Source organism: Lolium perenne, chromosome 2 (genome assembly GCF_019359855.2).
Source record: "Lolium perenne isolate Kyuss_39 chromosome 2, Kyuss_2.0, whole genome shotgun sequence".
NCBI lineage: Eukaryota > Viridiplantae > Streptophyta > Magnoliopsida > Poales > Poaceae > Lolium > Lolium perenne.
The window spans coordinates 197,565,900-197,574,350 of record NC_067245.2 but is presented as its reverse complement, the minus strand read 5'-3'; positions in this window follow the sequence as shown (position 1 = coordinate 197,574,350).

The following is an 8,451-nucleotide window of genomic DNA, read 5'->3' as shown; positions in this document are numbered from 1 at the left end:
CAGAGGTGATATGATGATGAATAACAATATGAACATAAACCTTGGTTCAATGGTTTCACTCAATAGCATCAATAACAAGTAGAAATCAATACCGGGAGAGTTCCCCCTATCAAACAGTCAAGATCCAACCCAAATTGTTACAGCGGTGACGATGTGCAGCGGTGGAGACGGCGGTGATGATGATGGAGATGATGATGATGGTGATGGAGATGATGTCCAGCTCGATGGCGGTGACGATGGCATCGATTTCCCCCTCCGGGAGGGAATTTCCCCGGCAGATTTCAGCCTGCCGGAGAGCTCTTTTCTCTCTGGTGTTTTCCGCCCCGCAGAGGCGGTTGTGACTCTTCGCGACTATCCTCTAGAGCTTAGGTTTTCGGGACGAAGAAGTACGCGAAGGAGAGGAGGCCAGAGGGGGCTGTGGGCCCCCTCCCCACATGGCGGCGCGGCCAGGGCAGGGCCCGCGCCGGCCTATGAGGGGGGCCCATGGCGGCCCTCCTCGGCTCCTCCTTCTGGCTCTCTTCGTCTTCTGGAAAAATAGGATTTTTCATATAATTTCCGTCAATTGTTGATCTTAAGAAAAATTGCATTCGACGGCGCTTTTTCCAAAGAATCCGACTGCAGTGCGCGATCCTCCAATAATCACGAAACACGCAAAATAGATGAAATAACATAAGTATCATCTCCAAATATGAAATATATCAATGAATAACAGTAAATTATGATATAAAATAGTGATGCAAAATGGACGTATCAACTCCCCCAAGCTTAGACTTCGCTTGTCCCCAAGCGAAACTGAACTCAGTAAACAAGACCACATGTTTATGGAGTGAAGAGTCGATAAATAAAATATGGACAAGAAGCATCATATCAATTCACACAAGACAATCTAGTAAACAACTTCCTCATATAATTCAACTTGGAACAAGTAGAAGGTAATCACAAATAAAGGTGCATAAGAAATCATAATTGGTGATGGCAAATTTCGTTCTTGGTCAGAGAACAATTAACATATTATGTTAAAGCTTATATGGCATAACTTGCATAATTAATCATAATAATCTCCTCATAATCATTGATAACCTTCAAAGCTATATTCATTCAGATAAAACTTGTACTAAACAAGGAAGAGTAAAAGACATGATGAGGTAAATCACAATATAAATGGTTTGATCACAACAACTCAAATGCTTGCTTAAGATGGAGGGAAATAGGTTTACTGACTCAACATAAAGTAAAAGATAGGCCCTTCGCAGAGGGAAGCAGGGATTAAATCATGTGCTAGAGCTTTTTCAGTTTTGAAATCATATAAAGAGAATAAAAGTAACATTTTTAGAGGTGTTTGTTGTTGTCAACGAATGGTAGCGGGTTCTCTAACCCCCTTGCCAGACAAACTCTCGAAGAGCGGCTCCCATAAAGTTTTATTTTTGGTTGACACTCCTTCCAACCTTTGCTTTCACAAACCATGGCTAACAGAATCCTCGGGTGCCTGCCAACAATCTCATACCATGAAGGAGTGCCTTTTTATTTTAGTTTTATTTAGATGACACTCCTCCCCACCTTTGCTTTCTCAAGCCATGGCTAACCGAATCCTCGGGTGCCTTCCAACAATCACATACCATGGAGGAGTGTTTATTTGTAAAATTATGAAAGTTAATTAATCGGGTAGGAACCCCATTGCCATCTCTTTTTGCAAAGTTATTGGATAAGCGGATGAAGCCACTAGTCCATTGTTGAAAGTTGCCCAACAAGACTGAAAGATAAAACACCACATACTTCCTCATGAGCTATAAAACATTGACACAAATAAGGGATGATAAATTTTGAATCGTTTAAAGGTAGCACAGGAAGTATTTACTTGGAATGGCAAGAAATACCATGTAGTAGGTAGTTATGGTGGACACATAAGGCACAGGTTTGGGTTCAAGTTTGGATGCACGAGAAGCATTCCCTCTCAGTACAGGTCTTTGGCTAGCAAGGTTAATTAGCAAGCATAAGAGTTGAGGGAAACAAACAAATATACATGTGATAGAAACAATCATGCATCTTCCTTGTAAGCACAAACAATTTTAACTTCAGAATAATAAGCTAAGAGCTAACAAGAAAGGAAGACAATGAAACAACTATCTACATGTATTTCTTTTTTCTACTAAAACCTCAAAGTGTTGTTGCTATTGACCAATGCTAAGTTTTCCAAAACCAAATAGATTTACTCAATGCTCCCATAGTGATACCAATACTAATAACAAGATCAATAATATAATAAAGATTGCAAACTAAAATAAGATGTGCAATATGTAAATGATAAGACTTCTCATTAATATTCCATAACGATAACTCACACCAAGGGATACATAGACAACCAACTAAAGGAGAGATACTTCCACACTGCAACCCATCTTATATGATAACCTCCCTACTCATGATATGACACTACTTGATAGTAAAAAGTAAAAGATAGTGGTGATGTGATACCGCGGCACTCCCCCAAGCTTGGAACAAACCAAGGGGATGCCAATACCGATGATGAATTACTCCTTCGGCGGTGGTGGTGATGAATTCTTGACAAGCTTCTCAACAAGCTCCTGAAGCTCATCAATCTTGTACATGAGGTTGCGGATCATCTCCGAATTGTGCTCGACACGGTTAAGAAGCATGTCCGACGGCGAGTCCCAACTCTTGGTGTTATTTCCCCACTCTTCAGTTTCAGGCTTCATCCTTCCTGCAGTGTTAGAACGATCTATATCCCAATTGCTAGGCAATGCTGCCTTGGGAGTCCTTTCAATTTGACTATTGTAAATTAGATTGCGGAAGGGGTTGTAGGTGCCTGGAGAAGATGTCTTTGGAGCTAGGTAGTGACGTGGAACCTTTCCTCCGGTGCGAATTATTGCGCTCCTCTTGGCACTGAAAGGGTTCTCCACCACCTCGATGCTTGCGATGGTAGCACGCGGGTACGCACGCGATTCTTCCTCCACTTCTTCTTTATCTTCTTCCTTGACGCTCTCGTCGACCTCTTTCCACTCGGGATCTTGAACTCCATTCCATATTCCATATCTACTTAAACGACATCAAACCTTAAGTGTGTCACCCTACGGTTCGCGAACTATGCAGACATGGTTGAGACCTCTCTCTGACCAATAACCAATAGCGGGATCTGGAGATCCATAATGGCTCCCACATATTCAACGATGACTTTAGTGATCGACTGAACCATTTACATACGATACCGATTCCCTTTGTCACGCGATATTTTACTTGTCCGAGGTTTGATCATCGGTATCTCTATACCTTGTTCAACCTCGTCTCCTGACAAGTACTCTTTACTCCTACCGTGGTATGTGGTCTCTTTATGAACCATTCATATGCTTGCAAGCTAATTAGACGACATTCCACCGAGAGGGCCCAGAGTATATCTATCCGTCATCGGGATGGACAAATCCCACTGTTGATCCATATGCCTCAACTCATACTTTCCGGATACTTAATCCCATCTTTATAACCACCCATTTACGCAGTGGCGTTTGATGTAATCAAGGTACCCTTCCGGTATAAGTGATTTACATGATCTCATGGTCGGAAGGACTAGGTAACTATGTATCGAAAGCTTATAGCAAATAACTTAATGACGTGATCTTATGCTACGCTTAATTGGGTGTGTCCATTACATCATTCACATAATGACATAACCTTGTTATTAATAACATCCAATGTTCATGATCATGAAACTATGATCATCTATTAATCAACAAGCTAGTTATACAAGAGGCTTACTAGGGACTCCTTGTTGTTTACATAACACACATGTATCAATGTTTCGGTTAATACAATTATAGCATGGTATGTAAACATTATCATAAACACAAAGATATATTATAATAACCATTTATTATTGCCTCTTGGGCATATCTCCAACACGGACTATCAGCAAACGCAACAGACGTGCTTTCAACAAGTCTTCACAACGTTAACATCCTATCACGTAGTGTACATAGCTCGGGTTATTGCTATTCACGTGCTTGGAGAAGATATACTAGCTTAGTTTGTTAGAAGTTAGAACGATGAATATCCTCTATACATGTATTTAAGCCTATTTGGGGATGCATGCCCACGCCGGTCCAGCAATCGTGTAATATAGTGAAGTCCGACAACATTTCATGTAAGTGTTGTCTGTCTCGGTGGCAACCTTGTTTTTGAGATAGCTCCAGGTAGCGAGTTCTGGGACCGCATGTAAAAAAGCAACAAGGTCACATTTGCAAGAGAAAAATATAAAGGATGCTTTTTCGCAAAAATCACAATGTCACATGTCCGCTTCTGATTGGTCGTGGACCTATTTGCTCGCTCGGTGCAAGTTATGGTACTTCTGATGCTCGTTTTGCAAATTGTGGTACTAACCAGTGCAAGTTGTGGTACCAAAAATGTATATAACTCTTATTTTAATGTAAAAACAAGTTTGGGGGACGTGTTTGGGGCCGCGGCTCGGGAGCGACGTTCAATTCGGCGCCGTTTAGGGGGTCACGACTGGAGATGCTCAAGTCCTACAAGATAACTTCCGCTACAATTTTTAGCAGCTGACTTTGCTTTGGTCAGAGAAAAGTGTTGAGGTATCAAAATAGAACGAGGAAGTAGTTGTGGTAGTTCAGATACTCGTTTTGCAAATTGTGGTTGTTGCGTTATCGCATTTTCGGCGTGTGGCTCGGCAAGCCGGGTGCTGCTGTTGAGCAGCCCGGTATCTGGCCCGGCATGCCGGGTAGGATACCAAAAATTCTGGTACCTGCCGGGTTCAGCGCCGGGTTGGCTCGATTTGGGCCCAAACAGTCATATTTTTGAGGGGCTATAAAAGGGGCTTCTTCCCCATTATTTTCAGGGTTCTTAGGCACGTTTTTAACCACCATTGTTGACCTTCTTGAGTTTGCTTCCCCTCCCATTCCTCACATGATTCTTGCATATTATTGAGGGATTTGAAAGAGGAGGTGTAGATCTACAACCTCCACCAATCAATTCCTCCTCTAAGTGAGGGGAACTCTTGGGATCTAGATCTTGAAGTCATTTGTTGATTTCCACCTTGTTCTTCCTTTCTAGTTCCTCCGTAGCATTTGTTGCTTTGGTGGAATTTGAGAGAGAAGGATTTAAGCACTTGTCTTGGTGTTCTTGCTTTGCATCGTTGCATACTGTTAAGCTCTCCAATGTGATTAGTTCGAGTGAGAGATTGTGAGCTTGTTACTCTTGGAGGAGTGATCTCCTAGTTTTCTTGGCGGTTGGTGCTCCGGTGACCTCTTCGTGGAAGATTTTAAGAGGCTCGGGTTTCTCCTTCGTGGAGCTTGTGAAGTGGTTGTGGAGCTTGCCATTGATACGTCTCAAACGTATCTATAATTTCTTATGTTCCATGCTACTTTTATGATGATACTCACATGTTTTATACACACTTTACATCATTTATATGCATTTTCCGGCACTAACCTATTAACGAGATGCCGAAGAGCGATTCTTTGTTTCTGCTGTTTTTGGTTTCAGAAATCCTACAAAGGAAATATTCTCGGAATTGGACAAAATCAACGCCCAGGGTCTTATTTTTCCACGGAGCTTCCAGAAGACCGAAGAGGATACGAAGTGGGACCACGAGGTGGCGACACACCAAGGCGGCGCGGCCAAGGAGGGGCCCGCGCCGCCCTAGTGTGTGGGCCCCTCGTGACTCCTCCAACCCTACCCTTCTGCCTACTTATAGCCTCCGTCGCGAAAACCCCTGTACCGAGAGCCACAATACGGAAAACCTTCCAGAGACACATCCGCCGCCAATCCCATCTCGGGGGATTCAGGAGATCGCCTCTGGCACCCTGCCAGAGAGGGGAATCATCTCCCGGAGGACTCTTCATCACCATGATCGCCTCCGGATTGATGTGTGAGTAGTTCATCCTTGGACTATGGGTCCATAGCAGTAGCTAGATGGTTGTCTTCTCCTCATTGTGCTATCATGTTAGATATTGTGAGCTGCCTATCATGATCAAGATCATCTATTTGTAATGCTACATGTTGTGTTTGTTGGGATCCGATGAATATGGAATACTATGTCAAGTTGATTATCAATCTATCATATATGTTTTGTTTATGTTCTTGCATGCTCTCCATTGCTAGTAGAGGCTCTAGCCAAGTTGATACTTGTAACTCCAAGAGGGAGTATTTATGCTCGATAGTGGGTTCATGCCTCCATTGAATGTGGGACAGTGACAGAAAGTTCTAAGGTTGTGGATGTGTTGTTGCCACTAGGGATAAAACATCGATGCTTTGTCTAAGGATATTTGTATTGATTACATTACGCACCATACTTAATGCAATTGTCTGTTGTTTGCAACTTAATACTGGAAGGGGTGCGGATGCTAACCCGAAGGTGGACTTTTTAGGCATAGATGCATGCTGGATAGCGGTCTATGTACTTTATCGCTGATTAAATCTCATAGTAGTCATCGTGAAATGTATGTGCATTGTTATGCCCTCTCTATTTGTCAATTGCCCAACTGTAATTTGTTCACCCAACATGCTATTTCTTATTGGAGAGACACCACTAGTGAACTGTGGACCCCGGTCCATTTTTTTACATCTAAAATACAATCTACTGCAATACTTGTTCTTTACTGTTCTTCGCAAACAAACATCATCTTCCACACTATACATCTAATCCTTTGTTTACAGCAAGCCGGTGAGATTGACAACCTCACTGTTACGTTGGGGAAAAGTACTTTGATTGTGTTGTGCAGGTTCCACGTTGGCGCCGGAATCCCTGGTGTTGCGCCGCACTACACTCCGCCACCAACAACCTTCACGTGATCCTTGACTCCTACTGGTTCGATAACCTTGGTTTCTTACTGAGGGAAAACTTGCTGCTGTACGCATCACACCTTCCTCTTGGGGTTCCCAACGGACGTGTGCTTCACGCGTATCAGCCATCTCCGGAGTAGAGAAAAAACTAGCCATAAGGGAAAGTTCTTTGTCCTTCGTGGTATTGGCTTGGAGAAGAAGGTGAGCCTTCGTGGCGTTTGGGAGACCTTCGTGGTATCCCGTATCTCTCCAACGTGACGTACCTCACCTTGTGTGTGGAAACACTGAAATACATCTTCGTCTCCGCGTGCCTCGGTTATTTTTATACCCGAGTTTACTTTCCTTGTGATAGCCATCATGTTTGAAGTACATATATCTTGCTATCACTTGTGCTACATATATCTTGTGCCTATCTTGATTATCTTAGTTGTTGTTGTTGCACTTAGTCGAGCCTGGCATATTTAGGGTTTGTGCTTGTAAAATAAACGTTAGTTTAATTTCGTATTCTTATAAGATAAATCCGTAATAATTTTTAAAACGTCTATTCACCCCTCCTCTAGGCGACATCTCGTCCTTTCACCCCGTAAGGAAAATATATATAAATGTTATTTGGTGTGGGATTTGGTGTCTTTGAAAGAAGCTAGATGGCCCACCTGCAAATGAAGAGAAAAGGAAGATGCACCACGCTGAAACATTGGACAATTTTTGGACTCGGTTTGTTTATTTCCTTAAAATATTTGGGGTCGTTTCTTAGCCGAGAGTAGAGATAGGTTATTTTGTCCCTTGTTTTTTAAAGTTAGTTCAGCTCTATATAAAGCCAAGTTGAGTCCTTTGTAATTTTTAGGTTGAATTTTATGAGTTCAAACACGAGTGTGTTTTGGCCGTCGCGCCGAGGGTGAAACTTCCTGTGTGTATCCGTTCAGATCCACCGAAGTTGTTTCCATGCGTTGGATTGGAGGCGTCGTGCTTCTAATTGTTACGTGGTTCGTCTAGAACCGTTCAAGTAAATTCTCTCGCCGAGAAGGGTTTGCTTGTTGTTCGCGTAAGCATCGTCTAGATCATAAGTCGTGTTACTTATCGTTGTTGCTACTGATCTCCGTGAAAGATTGGGTCTACAACCCCTTGGATCACGTTGATCCACATCAACGAGTATTCCGATATAAGTTAAAACCGGAAGCCATATACTGGAGTTTTTTTTTTTTTTTTTTTGAAACGGTTATACTGGAGTTATTGGTTACCTCAACCTAAGTGCTTGTATATGCCCAAGTCAAACTAGTTTTTTCTATGTATGAACCCTATCACGAAGGTACGGATTGAAAACGACGTGGACAAGATGAATTGTACCGTAAGATCTGTTAGCAGGTTCGATATATACCTAAGGTAGATGCTAATGTACCTAATACATGTGCCTTTCTTTAGTTTTGTTTCCCGCATCAAACATTTCAACTCGTAAATGTTGGAGATATATTCAAATTACCGATATCCTTATAACGAAGGTGCGGTTAACCTAGATTAGACGTAGGTACTTGTACAATATTTTCAAATTTCTATATCTAAGTACTGAATGAACGGATACGTCTTAAACCCAAGCTAGGTGTTGTTGTATGAGTGTACTTATTCATTTTTCGAAAAAGGGCGCTTCAT